Here is a 21,159-nt window from a genome sequence, read left to right as displayed (position 1 = left end):
AGCTATAAGTGAGAGGGGAAGAAAATCAGCTGAACATATGTAAATTCCAGGAATGTTCTGATGAAAATTTTAAGGATTTCTGTAGTGTTTTTATTATGTTAAAGCCATTGCTAAAACAGAACTTGGAAAACACATTATATAAATTGGAAATCACCTTGAAACAACAATAAGCTTATTTTGTTTGAGATTTTTAAGTGTCTCATTAAATGTGTGTTTCTTGGTATCAAGTCTGGATTGCATAGGAAGCAATGGTATAAAAAAAAGCCACGGTGTGTTCCAGGCTATCAAATCACTAACATCACAGTGACATTCTTACCTTTATCAATGTGCATTGATAAGAGGAGGATAATTTATAGACAAAATTAAATATTTTGTGACTACTTCAAACATTCAAAATTTCAAACGCTGAACCATCACCAAAAGATTAAGTACTTTCCTCTTAGAGAGTACTTTCCTACATTCTGCAATAAGTCATGCTTGAGCTATTTGAATTCTGTTGTGTTTAACAAGGTTCAGACAATTCATTTTCTCTCAGGATGGTAAAATGTATACAGTGTCATTTTTGTTGTAATTCTCTTCCATAATTTTCTCAGTAATTTTTTCTATTGGAATGCTCATTGAAAATGGGACCATTAAATGTAGTGTAAACATTTCTGAATTGAGATGTTAACATTTAAAAATTGCCTCATTTCTGTTTAATGTGTTTTGCTGTTTTCCTTGCCTAATTATCATTCTTTTCAATATTTATGTTAACATGACCTTTCACTGACTGAATGGCTGTAACTGCTTCTCAAGTACTTATAGCATCATGATTTTTAAATTAAATTATGTTGTTGTGGAAGAGATTGCAATGCAGCCCACGGAATAACGGGGAAAAGAATAAGTTTCTGTTAGACCCAGAATCTGAAAGTAGTAATAATGTTTATTGGTTCTCTCATCTAATCAATGCAACTGTACCAGAGGAAGTATGACTTTGTTTCTTGTTCGTGATTAGAAACATTCCAGTAAATTTAATGCTAGCCAAAATTGTCAGATTGACTAGCTGTGAAAGTTTGTTTAATGTTGTAAAATGTTTATTACTTTTATTTATTATCCCTTCATCCTGCTGACAGAATTAAAGTTGCAGCATGAATTCTGTTTGCTCATGGGAACAGATCACACGAATATAGGCAGTAAGATTTGGCTTTGCATCTTGAATTTTCAGGTCAATGTTATTCTACAGCCAAAGACTACTCTTTTGAAATCTGTGAGGTCTGAGGGTGCAGCATATGCAATAATAAGCAAATGCAGAATTTTCTTGTAAACACTGAGATGTGTTTACTATAATTTTCTTAATATCTTTCAGAATATGTTTCAGTTTATCTGTAATTTAAGAGTAAGGACCAGAATATCAGTTCAGTTTCACCATGAAACATTTTCTTGTATATCCAGCTTCCCAAATGTTTTCTTCTTCCACCCAGAAAAGATTACAACTTTCCCCTCGCCACCCTCTCCTCTTGTCCTCTTGACAGAGAGTGGGAACACAGTGAGCTAAGGACAGGAATGACATACGTTAAAGGAGAAAGAGGGAAGGAAGTAGAGCACTCAAAACTAAATGGGATATAGAACTTTAGGATTTTAAATTAACTTTTTAAAATTGGAACATATGAATGAAATTAAAGAGAAAGTAAGAATAAAGTAATGACTACATAGAAAAGGGATATTAATACTAAAAGGAAATGGCTCCTGAGCAACAGGAAAAGGAAAAACAGGTAGACTGTCACTAATCAACAAAGTGTTGGTGTAGACTTATCACTCCTTAAATCTATTTGGCATAAAAATTGCAAAATAGATATACCAGAACTGGTAGCTAACTCAGTCAATGAGTTCAAACAACTGAGTCCAAAAGCACTGCAGAGCACAAAGATATACTGAGAAACCTTCAAGGTCTTCTGTCCTCAGGGGTGGGCTGACTGGATATATTTTGAAGCCATACTTTCTGCAGAGTTTTCTCAGACTGAATTCCTTAGTGGAACTGAGATAGAGTTTTTCCTCTGCTTGTGACATACATATCCTCTCCTGGTTCACTTTCTTTCCTTTTTTGAGAAGCTGGTAAATAAAGAGAGAATAGGACCAAGAAGAAGCAAGAGGTATCTTGAGGCAAGTTTCTGTACATGAATTGCGTGCCCTACATAACTGCAAAATATCCACATGAAAAAGATAACAATGAATGAACTTGTCTTGACAAGCAGGTTTCAGGTTGCCTGAAGTCAGTAACACTAATGCAGCTTCTCCATCTTTCCCTCCTCCTCTTCACATTTGTCCAGGTAAACAGTAAACACTTAGTTTCCATAGAGGATGCACTAATGGCTCGAAAAACAGGGTAGCTCCATTTGGCACCCTGCACCACAGTAGGTGAGCAGGTAGAGTTAAACAAGGCAGGGTCACTGCCGAGAGCTTTGGAAAAACAGCACAAAAAGAGGAAAAAGGAAAAACAGAGAGAGAAAGAGAGAATGCAATCATCTTTTTTTATGGGAAAAAATGTCAAACTGTCATGTTAGTCTCTGCTGAGACTCTGAGTGCTAACGGTTGCCAGGGCAACTGTTGTGCCAAGCCTCAGCACTTATGTATTTTTTCCATTGATAATTGCTAATGTGAACAAGTGCTGGCTTGCACTTTACACCTGCCTGGCTTGTAAGTCTACCTTAATTGGATGTGTCAAGATTGAGGAAAAAGTAATCTGCCCTTTCAAGACAAGTGACAGGTAGATGAAGTGTTGCTTAGGCCTTTACTGTAACAATTTTGCTGACAAAATTACTATGAATTGTCTTCCCTCAACGCACATTTACTGCCTTTGTTTACCAAATTGAGAGTTTAAGCTTCAAGGTTCATTATAGAAAATTATGCTATAAAGTTTTTTAGGAACACCATGCTGTTGGGTGAAATTCTTCTTTTACTCCCAGAGTTCAAAGTAAATTGCTGGATCATATTTCATTTTATATACATATATATATGTGTGTGTGAAAACAGTCTTTCAAAGTGATGTAGGGAAATAAGAAAAAGGAAAAAAAAAATGTTGTCATATATATATATATATATATATTCAATTTGTAGTTGACTGCGGTTAAATAAATAGTCTTAAAGAAATGTCCTGGTAGAAGAGTAAGTCATAAGGAAGAGTAAGACATGAAGAAGTGAATAGGAAAAGTTGTTTAAAAAAACCTTGTGCTGGTAATCCGTACCACAATCTCAGAAATGATAAGGAATTTTGGAGTAGTCAGTGTTCGGTTGTCTAACTCAACATATTTCATATGTCTGCCTCTGTAGAAACTCTAGAAAAAGAAAGAGGGTGTAGAAAGTGGATATTTATTTATTTATTTATTTTGGTGTTAATGAGATTACAGAGCAAAAGAGCATCTATGCTCAGTTTCTATTTACTTTTCAAAGCTGTGTCACCTCTGGCTTGTTCCACTGCTGAGTCTATTCACTGTGTAAAACTCCATTTCTTTGATGTTGATTTCCCAATGATATTAAATGAAGTTTCCTGAAACCAATACGCCAGAGAGAATTAATATATGAATAATACATACTGCTTACATTGCTTTCATTGGAAGACCTCAAAGAACAGCATAGAAGATACCAGAGATTACCATATACCCATTTTAACAAGGAAGAAACTGAGGTACAGTGATGTATTACTTGCCCCACACCTCACGCCCCATCAGTGAGGGTAGAAATAGGAAAAAAATATCTTACCTGACCACAAGATTATCCTAAAAACTGGACAGCATCAGATCTATCAGTAATTCAAATTGCATAACCAGTCTTTTGAATAATAGCAAAGGTTTCAAATGTGTATTTTTGTTCCTATTGGGTCGATGGGATTAAAAGGCTGCAAGTGTGAGGCAGAGCACAATTTGCCAGTCTGTTTGGCAAGATAAAAGTGAAATTAGTGAAATCCAAAAATCTATTCTAATGTGCTCCATAAAGCATTGCAAACTTGAGGTAGTGATTTCCTGTCTGGAAACACAGTGGCCTCATAGGAGTATTATTTCTGCTAAGATATTTAGACTAAGAGTATAGAAGACAGAGGCTTCTGAAGCTGCACAGGAAAGCAGAGGATTTATAACACTTTATTTAGGATTCTTTTAATCCATGTCTTCAGTGATATTCATTTACTTATGTAATTGTGCCATGAGATTGACTGGGTCTAAATTCTGTCCTCACATTCCTGGCTGGTAACACTTGCATAAAGATGAGAGCAGCTGGAGTACACAGCACACAGCTGTAATTGAGAGTGGCATGCGGTTCCTAGAGTTGGTAAGACCCAACCTGTAATGAAGCATTAACCAGATGAACTTTTTTTAGTAGTTCCTGTACACAAAAGTCTGTGATTTTACGCTATTGGTTATTAATGCTGATCAAGGTTTAGGAGTCTATCAAAGTTTACCAGGGTATGAAGTAGAATTTATTTTTTTCCCTATCACACTTTCTAATATCATCAGAAAGAAATTTGATTCACTTTACAGTGAAAAAAAAAAAAATGACCTAGATTTTCAGCTTCACCGCTGACTTGCTTGTAGAAGCATCTGTAATGGTATTTATCCACTAAAGATTGTGACTAGAATGGATCAGGAAGAGTATAATATTATGGAGAACTGCAATGCAATAGTAAATGTTGATCTGAATATGAAGAAAAATAAATTGCAAAAGTTCAATAAAGACATTATTTTAGTTTGCACAACAATCAGAAAATTAGTTATGATATTTTTAATCGTCATTATGGGCAAAAGCACTTGAATAGTGTAGAGTGATCTATTTTAATTGTATTTTATAGGTATGAACCTGCAAACATCACAACAGAGATAACAAAATAGATAGGCTCTAACTTCAATATATGCCTTAGAAAGGTGAAGTTACAACTTAGAGATGTAAGCTCCACTCAACTCCACAAGGAGAATTGGGAAAAATAAATAAATTAAAGCAGACCAAAAAAACTGTATTTCTTTCCAGCACTGTGGTTGCCTGGGGCTGGTATTATTCCTTTATCCAATTTTGTGATGCTAAAATGGCACAGGAGAGGCACAATATCTTCCAGACTCCTCTTGCAGCTAGTTGGGTGAAGTTTCCTACACAGCTGAAGCTTACAGGGAAAGAATTTGAAATGTCATTTGAGGCAATTTGCCATGTAGTCTCAGGCAAACTTGTCAGTATTTTTGTTAATTAATGATTTCATAGTGCAGAGCAATGATGATATACCATACCATAGGCCAGATGATGAGATATTTTTTTTTCTTCTCTTATTGTCCTTCCTATTTTCCTGTCTCCTGTAAGTTATCCACTGTATTGCAAGATTTTGGTAGCAGGGGATCTCCAGGGTCGCCTCTGTGAGCAGAGCCCAGCAGCTGCCCCATGTCAAATTAAAGCCAGCTCCAGACAGCTCCAAAAGGGACCTGCTACTGGCCAGAGCCACAAGTGATATTGGTTGTACCTCTGTGAGAGCACAATTAAGAAAGGGGAAAAGCAACTGCTGTGCTACAACAGCTGGGAGAGAGGGTGAGAACTGAAGCAGTGCTGCAGCCCCCAAGGTCAGTGCAGAAGGAGGGCAGGAGGTGTTCCAGGCATGCAGCAGCAGTTCCCCCATGGCCTGTGGAGAGGGGAGAGGTCCCTGGTGGAGCAGGCTGTCCCCCTGCAGCCCATGGGTTCCACATGGAGCAGGTCTCCACACTGCAGCCCATGGAGGAGCCCCTGGCAGAGCCGGGGGATGTGGCCTGTAGGAGGCTGCGGCCCATGGAGAACCCCCACAGGAGCAGGCCCTGGGACAGAGCTCCAGCCAATAGTGGAGCTTAGCTGCCCATCAGAGTGAAGACGTCAAATCCAGTCAGGAAGGATCACCACCCGAGGTTGCAGATGTGGTGAGCAACCTGGGGTATGCACTTCCTGGTTCCTGTGTAGAGTTGGAGCTTCTGTTTTGCCCCATGACCTCATGGCAGGTACCTTTTTTTTTTTTTTTTTTTTTTTTTTGTGTGTGAATCAGTCATGGAAGACTGGAATCAGAGAGATCTAGGAGTCATGAAAAGTGATCATTAAATGAAAACTCCATGTCTACAGCGTGAAACATGACACATTTGTTTCTTCCTTTTTCTTACAAGTATATATGTTAAAGGTTCATCATGTACTGCAATCTGTCTTAAGTGAGCACCCTGTCATCTCTCACCTGTAAAAATCAATATAAATTAGAACAATTAATGTTGTTTCTTTTTGTACTAAAGAAATTGTATCAAAGCAACTTGTTTATATCCTACAAGAAGTCTACCTGGGGAAAGGGAGGGGATGACTTAAGTTCACTGCGATTTCCCTGGTGGTTACTTCTCAACACATGCCAAGAAGTCTCACCAAGGAAAGGGCTATCTTAGGAAGACGACAAAGAGAAAAATCAAGGGGGATACAATGAGATCAGAGGCCAGGTATAGGTATTTGACACTTTTCTGAGTGCTTAAATTCAGCAATGAATATGGGCATTTTGTTATTGTTGCTGGTTTTGTATGAAGATGGGATTGTTCTCACATGCTTGCCTTTGTATATATAAGCAATGTTTCATCCCTTCTCTAATTCCTTTACCACATGAATGTGAATTTTCATAAAGGACTATCTTGTGTTCCAGGGAGGACTCCATGACTGCAGCTACAGTCACAAAAAGTTTAAGTAGTAGTTTTTGAAGTTACTAGGTTATATATATATATATTATTATATATATATATTATTTTTTATTTTCCTCAGCTGCTCTGATAGAAAAATTTCTCTCACTTTATTTTTCATCTTTTCTAGCTCCAAACCCAGGTCAAGAAATTAAATTTTCTCTGAGTAAAAGAACAGCATTCTCCCCCAAGTGCTTGTAATTTGCAAGACTTTATAACTGTTCACTCATTAACATTGAAGTGGTACACAGCCATGTAGTGCCTGCATTCTGAGAAAGAACTAAGGTCAAATTTTACAAGCAAGTCAAAAGAGAAAAACACTGTCACAGGAGCAGAGGGGAAAATGTAAGAGTAGGAATTAAAGAAGGAATACCTAATAGATTCGTGACTCATTTTGATTTGATTCTTTCATCCATATTAGTGCAAGGTAGAGTAAAATCACTGAAATCTGTGATAAAGAAACATCTGAGTGTTTCTTGTAGGTACAGACTTCAGTCACATTGGCTTAATAAGTATCACCTTTCTCTTAGCTAAGCTCTGTAACTACAAGCATGTTCAGCTGTAGTCATACTGAATACAAAGTGAAGATATTTTAGCTAAATTACCTTCTTCTAATTTTGAAGTTTTTCATTAACCTGAAAGTAGAGGAGAACTCAAAATCATGCAAACAGTAATTCAAAACAACTCAACTGATAAGTTGTAACTCATTAAATCATTATAACTCCAACACATTCATAAGTGTGTGACTTGTCTAGGATTTATGTTAGGGCAAGATAAATAATACTTTTTATTGAGATGGTTTTCTTGCTTTCACATTTTTCTAAATGTTTCATTGCATCTTTTCAGTAACAAATAAAAGAATTCAAGCCAGTAACCATGTAAAAGCTGGTAGAAAGAAATTGGAGCCCTCAGGAAAGAGGGTTTGTATGGGGGGATGTACATGTACGTACAGTATATTAGTAGTGTTTTAGCATATGGCTGTGTGAGGCTCGTCTTTTTGATTGGTTGGTTGTTTTTTTGTTGTTTTTGTTTTTGTTTTGTTGTTTGGATCTTTTTGGTTTGGGGACTTTTTTGATTGTATTCAGCCAACCCGGGTATCGAGCCTACTAATTTGAAGAAGTAATCACTTGAGACAGACGTGAATTCATCCATGCAGTCTAAATATGAAGAACTCAGCTTAAAATCTTTAAGCAAGTAATATTTTGATCCAATAAATTAATAAATTAAAGAAGAAAACAAAATATTTGCATTTTTTCTGAATAAAACGTTTCTTCTGCACACATTTTCTCTTTTTAATCTTTTTTACCTTCATTGCTATTTTATTGAAGGCAAAGGCAACATGTAAGCTTGCGCCTTTAAGTGTGAAGGAAGTCCCCAAAACTTCAGTGACGAACACTGCCACTGTAAATCAGCAGCTGCTGATTTTTCCTGGCAGTTTGTCATTTATTTAACTGTCACTGCCCGGTTAAAACAGCCTGCTGCCTAATGCACAGCAGCTGGGAAACAGGGACAAGAAGCAGGAGCCAGCTACTTGCAGAAGTGTCCTTTACCTGTGTTTTTGTTTGGTATGAACAGTGTAAGTTGTTGTTAGACAATTATTGAAGATGAAACACCAGGAGAGTTAGGTCTAAGGCCAAATCCCTGATCAGATTTAGGTTCAGAGTCAGCAGCATCAAAATCTCCCATTTCAGCCTCATATGACAGAAGTATTTGGTGATCAGATAACCAGGTATCATTTCTGGGACTTTTTAGGAAGCTAAGAGCTTTGAATGATTTTGATTCCACAGGCAGTCAAAACTAAAAGACCAGGTTCTGCTGTGAAAATTTCAAGGAAAACCATAAATATTCTGCTCCAGAAGTGAGTGATCTTCCTGTCCTTCCTTAAGCCTTTTTCATCATATTTTCTCCCCCTTTTTCTTTGAGGACAGGGAGTGAGAAAGTGGTCATGGTGGACTTCGTCTACCCAGTTGGGTAAAACCACCATGTGTATTTAATGCAGTTAGGTTCCAACCTAGACTGTGATTCTGTGAAATATAAAGTTCATATGAACAAACCACACAAATTCCAAAATGTTTCTCCCCAGTTTGCTACAGCTACACAACCAACACTACTTTGTGTTATATCCACACAAGATAAAGTGATGGCAGAGCAGTTAAAAAGAGCAGTTAAAAACTAAGTCTGTAGACAGGTGAGTTTATGGTATTCAGTCTCTGTGGGCTTAAATTCAACAGTTGGTTGCTCATTGACTTGCATCTACAACATTTATTCAGTAGAAAAAGAAACCACAGAATTATCTATGTTCTACCCTCTTTTGCACTCATAGAAATTTCCAAAAGTATCCAGGAAAATGGTGTATCAGATCTTCAGTTTCTGTATCAAGATCATCTTCTAAGGTGGTTTAACAGTATGTGAATATGCAGTGATATCAGAAGTTTTTAGGATTTACAGTTCCACTCCTTATTGCCATCTTAAATATACATGTATATATATATATGTATATATAGTTATAAATATATTTGTGTATATATACCTGTGTGTGTGTGTATGCTGTTTCCCATTCTTGAGTGGACAGTCACATTATAAGACATACTTTTAAATATAGTTATGTATAGTTATGTATACAAGGACCAGTTTTTGTTGTTGTGTTTTTTTTTTTCCTTTCATTGTATATAACACTAATTCAATGTTTTGGCTAAGGAACACGGACTCGCAGACCTTACTACAGTTCAAATATTTTCATGTATATTATAGCTTAATGTAGTATATTTAAAGAATATATGTATACTAAATTGTGTGAATTACAGGTAAGAAGATCTGATGTGTAAAACAAAGATATAAAAAGGTTATTTGCTAAAAACTGTTTGAATCAGTGACACAAAAAGGACCTTCACTCCTGTTGCATTGTCTCCTCAGTGTAGTGTTCACTAAATGATTCACATGGCTATGGTCTCCTCACAGAACATATAATTAACCTTCTTTCTTTTTCTGGCTGTGAATATAACTTCGGTATTATTTTCTAATTCCAGTATGATAGAAGAGAAGCATATTCTCTGAAATTATGGGACATTTTTCATTTATTTATTAAAGTATTTATTTATTTTTTTTAGGATGGATATATTTCTTGGCTCAAATAAATGGTTTGTTCTCTGCTTCTGAGACATTGGTGAAAAACTGTAATTAAGGTAAGAAAGAGATAACCAAATTTTGGACAATTTCATAGTCTTGCAGACTCTTCTAGCTTGCCAAGTGGTAACTGAAATTCTCTTTCTCTACTTATTTATTTATATTTAATTTAGAAACTCAAGTTAGTTTGTTGCATTTTTAATGCTATAAAAACTTTGTTGTTACAGCAGCTTATTTAGTTATAACAGCACCTGTGGGCTTTTTTGTTTTGTTGTCAGACATGCCATCACAGATTTAAATTTTAGCAGCCTGTGGGAAGAGATTGCCTTTCTACAGAAAACAATCCTTTTTGTAAAGAAATTCACCCTGCAGGAGTTTTAAGGCCTCAGGATCTAAATCTGGTTTTTGAACACTCTACACTTGGCATAAAATTTGAAAATCAGCTATGTAACCCTTAGCTCAGAGAAAATAAGACAGGAGATTTACAGGCTTTTGATTCCCCTCTGCCCTCTGTCTCCCATCCCCCCAAGAAAAAAGGTGATTTAAGGATTTTTAAAGATTGATCTCTAGGTTGCATTGTTTTCCACTGAGATGTCTTTTCTTGTGCATCTTGGATTTGAATAGGTAATGTTCTTGTATTGAGATGAAATTATACGGTTCTTTCTGGAGGCATGGAGTCATAAGCTTAAGGTTGCATCATTTTAAAGGAGAGGATTGCATAAATATCAACAAAACCCACTGAGAATGGATCTATCTATCTCTTGTAAGTGCTTTTGTGAATTCTTGCTCTAAGCAACAATGAATCAAATCAAATGATAAAATCTAAGATAAGCACAGGATTGATGGGAGTCCAGTACTTGGAAACAAATGGATTTACCAACCTCTTCTACCGTGTGTGGAGGGATTACCACCAATGTGTACAGCATGGAGTCAGTCTAACAGCCTGCTCAGTCTTCTGTATGAATCATCATATCTATGGTTTGCAGTGCATTGAGAAAAATATTTAAGATCACACATAATTATACATATATATAACAATTCACCATTAAGGAACAAAAGGAATATATAGAGATATCTAATGTTTGACCAGATCTTGACAGATTATTTCTCCCCTGGGAACACTGAATGTTTGTCTGTTTTCAAGCAAATCTTATAGATTTAATCTTTTTACAGCAGAATTAATGAGATCTGTGTTTTTCTGTCTGCTCTTGTCTGGGATCAGGTTCTCCAAGTGGTGTTGACATGCTTATCATTATTAAATTCATCAGTGTTCTATCACAAGTTCATTAAGGTTTTGGCTGCCAAATAAAGCAATGGACTTTTTGTAAAAGTTTGGTCAATAAGTTTTTCATCGCTTTTCATATGCAATCTACTGTCTAAAGTTAAGTGTGTATAACTACATTTAAATGTGAGCAGTATACACTCTATATTAATCTATATTAATATGAAGGTAGAGCAAATTTGTTACAGAAAGTTGAAGACAATTAGTTTCCTTTTCCTCATTTAATTGCAAATTAAATCCTCAGTAGTGCAATGGCCAGAAAAAAAAATGATCTTGTCCTTTTAAATTTCTGTGAGGACATTCAAAAACCTTTGGTCAGGAGCATGTTGTATTCTAAAAATGCTCCCCAAAATTCAAGAGCATTTTCTATGTTTAAAACAACACAGTAGTGTCATTACCCACTATTTTCAAGACTGTATTTTTGCTGTTCTGTTATGTTATTGTGCTTAATTGTGTTGGTCACATTCCATTAAATCTTGAAGTGTAACTTGACTTGATTGATGCAATTTGACAAATTATATCCAAGATCTAACCCAAGCATCCCAACAGTTGTTAATAGATGCTGAGAATTTTTCATTCTTACTCTATACTCCAAATTCTATGCCTGCACTACACATGATGTTTCTATATTTCTGTATGAGTGTGTAAGCAAACATTCCCTCTTGAAGTAAATCCGTGGTTACTGAATTACCAGCTCTTAACAGGACTGTGATATCTGATCATTTACATGCAATGTGTGAAACTGGAAATGGGGTTTTGAGTGTAGATGTATCAAAGCATCACTCTGCTTGATTTTTATGTTCATTATAAAATCTTTACACCAGCGGACTATCATCTTATTGGACTTACATTACTAAGACTAACCACAGACTTAAATCTATCCTTTTTAAAATATACCAGCTTATTTCTTTTAAGTAACATTAACTATAAAGGTTGTGTTTGTAGCCAGGAGTTAGAGTGGCAAACTGTTATTACCATGAAAGAGAGAGAAAGCCAATTCTGCAAGCTCATATTTAGCAGGACCTGGAATGAGACCTTCTAGAAATACAAGAATAGAACAAAAAGTGTTTTTAATTGTAGGATAAGAGTTGGAACTGCTTCTTTCTTGCTCAAAATAAAATAAAAATAATAATGATAATCATAAAATCATCTTTGCAAGAAGGGTGAGCTAGTGAAACATCAGAGATTAATAAAATTCTGATTTCAAAGAGTAGTTAGAAAGTAAATGGATGTAAATGGTAAAATGGATGTAACCTCTGGGGTTAGAGCATAGTCTCTGCCTGCCCACCTAAAATAGTGCACAGCAGATTCATAAAAACTATGGGTGATTATTCCCCTAAAGCCAGAGCTTAAGTTAGTCCTTCCTTAAGAAGTAAATTGATGCTGAATATGGAACAGAATCAAAACTATGGAACTAAAATAAAATGATTCCTAAAATAAAAAAAAATAAAAAAAGAAATCTGATTTCAAACAAAACCTTATTTTATTCTGGTAGAGACTATTTAGAGGCTTTTGAGTGATTAGAATGCATTCAGCCTCAAATAGAAAAAAAAAAAAAAAAAAAAAAAGTATTCAAGCCTCAATATGTTTTACTGCCAGGCTTCTACAGACCCTGAATCCTGACCGCAGCTGTGAATGAAGGCACTGGTTTTTGTTAGAGGCAAGGCTAGGCTAGGCTAGGCAAGAGAACACAGACTTTGTCATATGGATCCCACTTGACTGTCACAAAATATAATAAACATGTGTGAAGATTTGGATTTATTACCCAATATATATAAAAGATGAATGATCAAATTAAGCCCAATGGTATTATTGGACATCCAGTTTATTTGAGACTGTTTAACAGAAGATATACATGAGTTTATTGGTGCTACTGCCAATGAAATGCACAAAAATCTATTTATCCTCTTCCACTTTTACACACACACACACACACACATACACACACACAAATGTTTTCTTCATGAATAGAAGCAAACAAGTTTACATGGACCAGGTAGCGTATGTTAATACTCCTCCTCCTAGATTTAGTGTCTATTTTAATGAAGCTACAGATAGTATATATCATTCAGGTACTGTCAGAGGAACAGAAGTGTCCTCTTCTGGGAATGTATTGTTTGAATATATCTGTCACTGGATGCCATCTGGTCCATTACAAAACAAAACATGTAACACTTCAGAGATATCTATTCTTAGTTCTTCGTAAGGGGGCTGATGAGACCTTTGACAGGATGGGACAATATGACAGAGGAAAGAAACCTATCAGATTCACTGTCTTTGAGGATACCTTCCTACAAGTGTGATCTCCTATATCCTTGTGAATTAACTTACCCTAAACCACAGACTGATATTTGGAGCCCAGTCACAACAGAAGGCATGGCTTCTGACTTTGGCTGTTTTATCTCTCTAAGCTATAAAGCAAGAATGGAACTCGCCTGAGTGAATATGTAACTGTTCAACACAGCTTTGTTTGCTGTCCAATTAACTATCATTCTGTAATGATTATCAGTTTTCAAGAAAAAGTTGTTCTCACGTTAATATTGTTTAGGATCACATTATGGATTTCACTAGCTGGATGCAAGGAGTCTCTTCTAAATGTATTTCACATATTCAGGCCAAAAATATTTGTGGACATTGAGCCCTATGAAATTAAGCAGACACTCTTTCAGAGGTTTTCCAAAGGCTAATCATGACCCAAAGGGAATGGACAGGATATGGTGTCATGGGCCTTCCCACTACAGTCGACAGTGAGGACTGTGCATACTGATAGCACTGTGATGACTTGGCAAGGGAAATGTAGATGGAACCATTCTCCATGAGAAAGTGCACTTTATTTTAAACCCAGAAGCTTCACAAAATCATGTTTACTTTGGATTCAAAATCATCCTAGACTTTTAGAGAGGGAATAGAATTTTCTGGGAAATGAAAATGTTTATAGTATTGAATGAAATAGAAATGATAAAAAAGATGTTTTGTTAAAAGAAGCCATTTTGGCTGAAGTTGAAGTATTCTCAACACTCTTTCCCTAGCAATTTCATTATTGTTTATATATATATATATTTATTATTATTTATTTTTATTTTTATTTTGGAAAAATGTAAACATTTTCTGTGGAGCAGAATTTGTTCTGTATTCAACTCTGTTCAATAACATTTTTATCAATACTGCCATAAGTTCAGATTTCCTTATCCAGTTTTGGTTGTGAGTCGTTCTCTTCCTGGATTAAAGAGGCATCAGGATTTGCTAGAAGTGGACCAGTCACAAAGGACTGGACCAAACCTAACCTACCCCAACCCAGCCGAACACAACCAGTTTATGGGTTTACATGAAGAAGCTGGTTGCCCGGCCTCTTTCTAAAATGACAAGAGAGAGAGTTCAGGTGTGCTGAAAGAAAACATTTGACTCTATGTAAGACAGTAATTTCAGAAAACACTGAAAAAGATGATCAAGTCAATCCCTTTTTCAGTAACCCTTCAGGTACATTGCAGGGGATTCAAACTTTTTGCTTCCTGATGAATAAGGAAGGCACAACTTGGGGGATGTCAGCTAAATCCAGATTGGATAAATAAAAGGTTTTGGAGAGTTTTGGTGCTGTTTGCTTATTTTTATGTTTTGTTGGTGGTGGTTGTTTGGTTGTTTTGTGCTTTGTTTTTCCTACTTAATTTTTTGGCTATTATCTGAAACGATGATTTCAGCTGTGGCAGGACATCAATCTAGCTAGTTGGTTTTTTGTTTGTTTGTTTGTTTTTAAACAGAAATAGAAGTAGTAACATTTTTTTATTGGTGGTGTGATAAAACCTGAGAGCACATCAGAGCAACTAGCAAATAATCAATCCAGATGACTGGTGTGTTTATCAACCTCACTGTAGCAGACCTATCATTATTTCTTCCATTGCTAAATATCTACACCATGATTTTCTAACAATTTAACTTTGTGAAGAGTTAGTTCTTATTTTCCTACATTAGTTATACAGCAGTAGCATCATAAATAAAGAAATAAATGACTTAATTATAATAATTGGTATTTTGTTCTATATATATTTAGCATGTCAGCTAATATATCAAATCACAATATGTGTAATGGCATTGTCTTCTTTGCTTTTCATATAAAATTCTTGTATAGATGAGGAACATAGGATTATATTATACTGAGATATGCTATATTCTCATTTATTCATTGTTACACAATGGAAGAATTCAAAAGCCTTCTTAGCATACTTTCCAAGGGATACTTTTTTTTTGTGCTTTCTTTTCACAATCTTCATTCATACCTTACTTAATTCTGATGATAGCTTGAGTCATAATTTTCTATACTTAAGCAAATGTGGAGAATGGCAGTATCGGATCAATGTCTGGAACCAGATTCATTATGTGTATGCCCACAAAAAGTAAGAGAGATGAAGAGGGCAGCTCTTTTGCCACATTTGTACTTTCTCTCAGCTCTTTAAAGTTCAAGAAATAAGTTATTCTGGGACACAGCCTAAGGTTAAGATACAAAAATCAACTTTTTCTAATGATTATACATCCTATTTTCCTAACAAGAATTTGAATATTTTAATTATGCAGTTTCATGGTATAATTGTCATGGTATAATATTTGTATTTTTGTGGTGTAGTTGGTAAATTATTGCTACAGCTGATAGAGTTAACCAGGATAAGAGTGTCTATCTACTCAGATAGTACTGAGCTGTGGGACAAATAATACAGTTTCTTCGTTCTGAATTCCAGCCACCTACTATTCTAACGGGTGTTTAACAAATATTCTTCTTCTTCGTGGCAAATGAAGTTCTGATGGATGGAATTGTGATTTTGGTAAAAAGTTATAAGGATGTACTGAGTTATCTCCTATGTAAGAGAAAATATTAATGCTATTGCTACCTGGTAAAAAAAATCAGGTTTCTAAGGCCCATTTATTTCCTTGTGTGTTTGTGATGAGACAGGAGAAGGTGATAGCTGCAGTTAAAGTTACAATGTAGTTCATAAATACAGTTTGTTTGGCAATAATATTTCTGCTTTTTCCTTTCTCCAAAGGGCAGCTTCTTCCTGACTTTCTGATTTGGGGAATTCTTTATTCTTTAAAGTACTTGCATGATGACAGGACCCATAACTTCACTTTGGCAGATGATGTGTTTCAGAGGGCCATGCTTACTCCAAAGCAAGGTACTCTAAAGTTATTTGCAAGATAGCTAAAAGTACAAGATCTGGTTGATACTAAACTCAAAGATTTGAAATAATCTTGGCTTTGAACTGAATTCCTAAGAAAATATTAGTTGGAAACCCCGGGTGCCATGCACATGAGACCTCGCTGAAATTTTTTCACTTACTTTTTTTTTTTTCTTTCCTTTTGTCATTATATTATTTGTTGCATGAATTTCCTACAAAAATATGTGCTTTAACTACTTCCTTTTACTTTTACCATCTTCAGTATCTATCAATTGAAAAATTAAATAATTATTTGCTTACTTGTAATTAACTAAGATTACACATCATATTTACGCCACTGTGTTTTGTGTCTCAGAACATGGAACGTATTTATAAGTAAAAACATTTGCAGTGTAAATACAATGCAATGAATATATGTTATATATAACACTTCATATGTTATATTATATTGTGGATATTTATATTATGTTATGCATACCTCTCTCTATATAACATAAAATTTTATAGCATACTATGACACATGTATAATGTAATGTTATATATATAGTATAAATATCAATGCTTGCTGGTGAAGAGTTAAGACACTCTGGATGGTTTGGGGTTGGCCAAATCACACTCTGTCAAATAAACTTTCAGGCAGAGTTGGAAAATCAACACCTCTAAGGTTGATTCCCAGCAAGCAATTTAGATCCAGGAGGCTAGCATTGCATGACAGCAGGCTGGCCTCTACTGGATAGTGCTGGGCACAAATATTCAGGTTACTAGCATGGGCTTTCTTGGTCCTCATGCTCATGCATGCTCTTCCCCACACTGACATGTGTCAGACACCTTTGGGGCTAACAGCACATGCTGTCATGTCTGTGTTATAGTTTCCCTAACCAGCCTGTGCCTAAACTTAGAGGTACAGCCTCTTACCTTTTGGACACCCTGGACACTTGCTTGTCAGCTATTCCTAAAAATCCACTTTTAGGACTCCTTGCTGTGATCAGAATCAGACTTATTACTCCACAGAATTTAAAACAACATTTTCTTCAGAACACTGAATAAACAACTAATTGCACAAATAAAATACTAATTAACACAAATTTTCTTTAGTTTATCCGATATTCTACCAAATATTCAAAGCTGTCTTGTAGGTTATATTGTTTGCACATGAGATAACATGTTCTGAAGAGTTCTTGCCTTTCCCTGTTCCCCAAGATGACTGTTACATCTATCCAGAAAAATTGCTTAAGATTGTAAACAAACAATTGTTGGTTTACTTCATAGTATGAAATATTTCCTCCTCAGATGAGACAGCAAAGGGCTGTGTCACCTCCACTATTGTCTAAAATTAATACTTCTAGTATGTATTTAATAATATTTAATTACATTTAGATTTCATTCTTCTAACTTCTTACAGCTTTATCAGCTTAAGTGATACAGATTTTTAATGAAACATGCTATGAGAAATAATTCAAAATGTATAAAATAAAACTTCTTAGAATTCATGTTAAACTTGTTACAACTTTGGCAGACAGTCTACTCGTAACACAAATGAAGTTAAGTGTTGTTCTGAGGGGGAAATTTAATATATATATACACTCTATTTGATGACTTGAAAAAACTTTGTCACAAAAAATAAATTAAATATGATGTCAAAAAGAGTATAATTAACCCATTCATAAGTCAGTGTATAAATTCAGTTTAGCAATCTACCGCAAAGCAAAACCACTGTGCAATTATGCTGCAATTACAAGTTAATTACATAGATATTACAGCATCTACATTTTACTTATACTGTCTTTTTCCAAATTATAGTGATTAACCTTGCAGCTTCTAAGTTTTACCTTGCATAACAATAAAGCACATGACCTTGTTAAGTGCAGTTTTTCTGCTCTTATGTTTGCTTCATATAAAAATTTTATGTTAAATACTGAGGTAGCATCATTCACTATCTAGTTTAAAATGAGAATTCCTTAAAGACAGTAGCCATATTCTGTAATAATATGTTTCTAGTAAGTAAGTAATACCTAACTGGAAATATAGAAAAAAGAAAAAAAAAAGTGCATATTTATGTATATAATAGAAAGTTTTGCCATATAATGGTATGTTCCCGGAGAAAAGGAGGCTCAGGGGCGACATTATTGTTCTCTACAGGTACCTTAAATGAGGCTGTAGTGAGGTGGGGGTTGATCTGTTCTCCCACGTGCCTGGTGACAGGACGAGGGGGAATGGGCTAAAATTGCACCAGGAGAGTCTTAGGTTGGATGTTAGGAAGAACTTCTTTACTGAAAGGGTTGTTAGACATTGGAACAGGCTGCCCAGGGAAGTGGTGAAGTCACCATCCCTGGAGGTCTTTAAAAGACGTTTAGATGTAGAGCTTAGTGATATGGTTTAGTGGAGGACTTGTTAGTGTTAGGTCAGAGGTTGTACTCAATGATCTTGAGGTCTCTTCCAACCTAGAAATTCTGTGATTCTGTGATTCTGTGTTACGTTTTAGACTTGGAGTTAAGCTTTCTGATGAAATATCCCAGACCTCCTCTGAGTTAAAAACTTGGATTTAGTTTTCTCTTTCTTAACTTTTGATAACTGAAATAGGGTAAAGTACATTCATTTTCTGTAGTGGGAATATCAGTTTTTTAAATTACCTCATACTTCGCAGAAATTGTTTTCGCAGTGCCTACTGGCTTCCGAATCTCATATGCCAGAAGGTGCCAAAAGGTGCCAGCAGACATTTCTTTCCTCTCTGCATCAGCCTCTGAGTACTTCTCTCACTTCTCTCTCATAGCCACTGGTACCTGTCCCATGAACCAAGCAGTTCATATACCTGCACAAGAAATATATTTGTTCAAGGGTACAGAAGAGACACAGGCCTTATTACTATGATTATAATTATTTTTATTATTATCATTTTCTGTGCATATTGTCTATATATTAGTATATTATACTGATAATAACAGAATTTGAGTATTTGTGACTTTGTTGATTATATGAGAGAGGAATAGGAATCAGTGAAGTAATCTGGTTAACAAGTTATGCAGTATTTTCAGCATGAACCTCGCCTAAGTATTAGCTCTAACATTATATCAATCAGAATTTCTGTAGCTATTTTAAACTCCTGATGTGTTTTACCGTAATATAATTTATTTTTATAAAAGTAGCCTAAGATATCAGGCTTTCTAAAGTATCTGTTTACCTTCAGCAAAACTACATTATGTCTCTTAATAAAAATGGAGAAGTGAGGGAAAGAAAAGGCAGGGAGGAGGGGGGAACGGAAGAGGTTTTTGAACGTGCATGCTGGCAGGAGAATCTGAAATTGTAACCAAGACATGGTGTAAATGTTTTCATTTTGTGGGCCCATTCATTCACACTTAATGAATTAACTAATTTTGAATAATCATATTAAGGCATTTTGTCACAGGAGCTGAAAGTAATTCAAAGAATTGCAGATGCAGTAATAATGGGAACAGGGACTGTTTTCCTAATCCTCATTACAACAAACTTCAATTTAAAGTTAGCTCATTTCATCATAAAAAGGGAAATAAAAAATCCTGGTATGCATGTTTCACATCCATACATCTACAGCAATATCAAGAAACCAGCCAACCAACCAAAAAAACAAAATGATCCAAATGAGAAAACTATAATTTTATGAAGATAAGGATTGGAACTGCGCTATGTATTTATATCAGAGCAGTAGATTCATCATATTTTTTTTACTGTTTTCTCAATGCCCATCATATTGTTAACTAAGCATGAAATTATGTCATATCAAAAGACAGTGTTAGTTCTTAAACCTTCATTCACCCGTAACAATAAACCTGAGAAAGTATTTTCCTGTAGATAGAGGTACTAAAGAAAAAAAAGGCTTCATGTGTTAATTTTCTTCTTATTCCAAGACTTTTTAATAGATCTGTCTTTTTCTCCTGTGGTAAACATGTGCCTGGTGACAGGACGAGGGGGAATGGGCTAAAGTTACGCCAGGGGAGTTTTAGGTTAGATGTTAGGAAGAATTTCTTTACTGAAAGGGTTGTTAGGTACTGGAACGGGCTGCCCAGGGAGGTGGTGGAGTCACCATCCCTGGAAGTCTTCAAAAGACGTTTAGATGTAGAGCTTAGGGATATGGTTTAGTGGGGACTGTTAGTGTTAGGTCAGAGGTTGGACTCGATGATCTTGAGGTCTCTTCCAACCTAGAAATTCTGTGATTCTGTGATTCTGTGAAACACATGGGATTTGACATATATATAGATATATATATTTATTTATTTATTCCCTGTTCAGTGGAAATGCCAATGAATGTTTTCCTCATGCATTGCAAACATTTGTAATAATTATATTCATTACAGTACATGCATAAGATTGAATTCAGATAACTAAACTGGTGCTGTAGCCTTTTAAATATATCAAAACTATGTTTATGCTAGGGAGGAAGAGGGGCTGTTTAACTGACACACACATAAAAAATCTTGTTATAAATTGATCATTAATAAATTTAAACTTGTAATTAAAAGATAGCATCTACCCTTTAGAAGGCTGATGTTCTGGAGCAGCCATGTCATCACAGGGAAAAATTAAATCAAGTTCAGGAGATTTCTAAAAAGGAACAAAAATAGGTTTTGCCTTTGATTGTAGGAAGGTGAAGTCAGTGAGAGATGTCCTCTTCTATACTTCAGTTAGGTCAAAAAGGATTTACTTTCTCATTAGAAGCCAGTTGCCATGATCCATGAAAATACCTAATGGTCTAACTCTTGTTACAAAAAAAAAAAAAAAAAAAAAGTTAGTAAATATGGTAGGTGGTTTTTGTGAAACACACTGGATATATCTATCCAGTATAGCTTATCAACACTATATCTATCCACTATAGCTATCAATAAAATAAACATATTGGTGAAAAGATACAAAATGCATATGTCAAGATATGCATGGATATGTA

At 35.3% G+C, this 21,159-nt stretch overlaps 1 protein-coding gene across 1 annotated transcript in view; it reads left to right on the top strand.

The window, feature by feature from the left end:
* Positions 1-21,159, top strand: part of TENM4 (teneurin transmembrane protein 4) — a 1,646,934-nt gene that overhangs the window by 697,387 nt on the left and 928,388 nt on the right. The window contains exon 5 of the mRNA XM_068654787.1: positions 9,785-9,859. The gene's annotated coding sequence lies outside the window, so the exon portion shown is untranslated. The remainder of the gene's footprint in view (positions 1-9,784; positions 9,860-21,159) is intronic.

Source organism: Anas acuta, chromosome 1 (genome assembly GCF_963932015.1).
Source record: "Anas acuta chromosome 1, bAnaAcu1.1, whole genome shotgun sequence".
Classification (NCBI taxonomy): domain Eukaryota; kingdom Metazoa; phylum Chordata; class Aves; order Anseriformes; family Anatidae; genus Anas; species Anas acuta.
The sequence above is the reverse complement of the archived record's forward strand: the minus strand, read 5'-3'. Positions and strand labels throughout refer to the sequence as shown.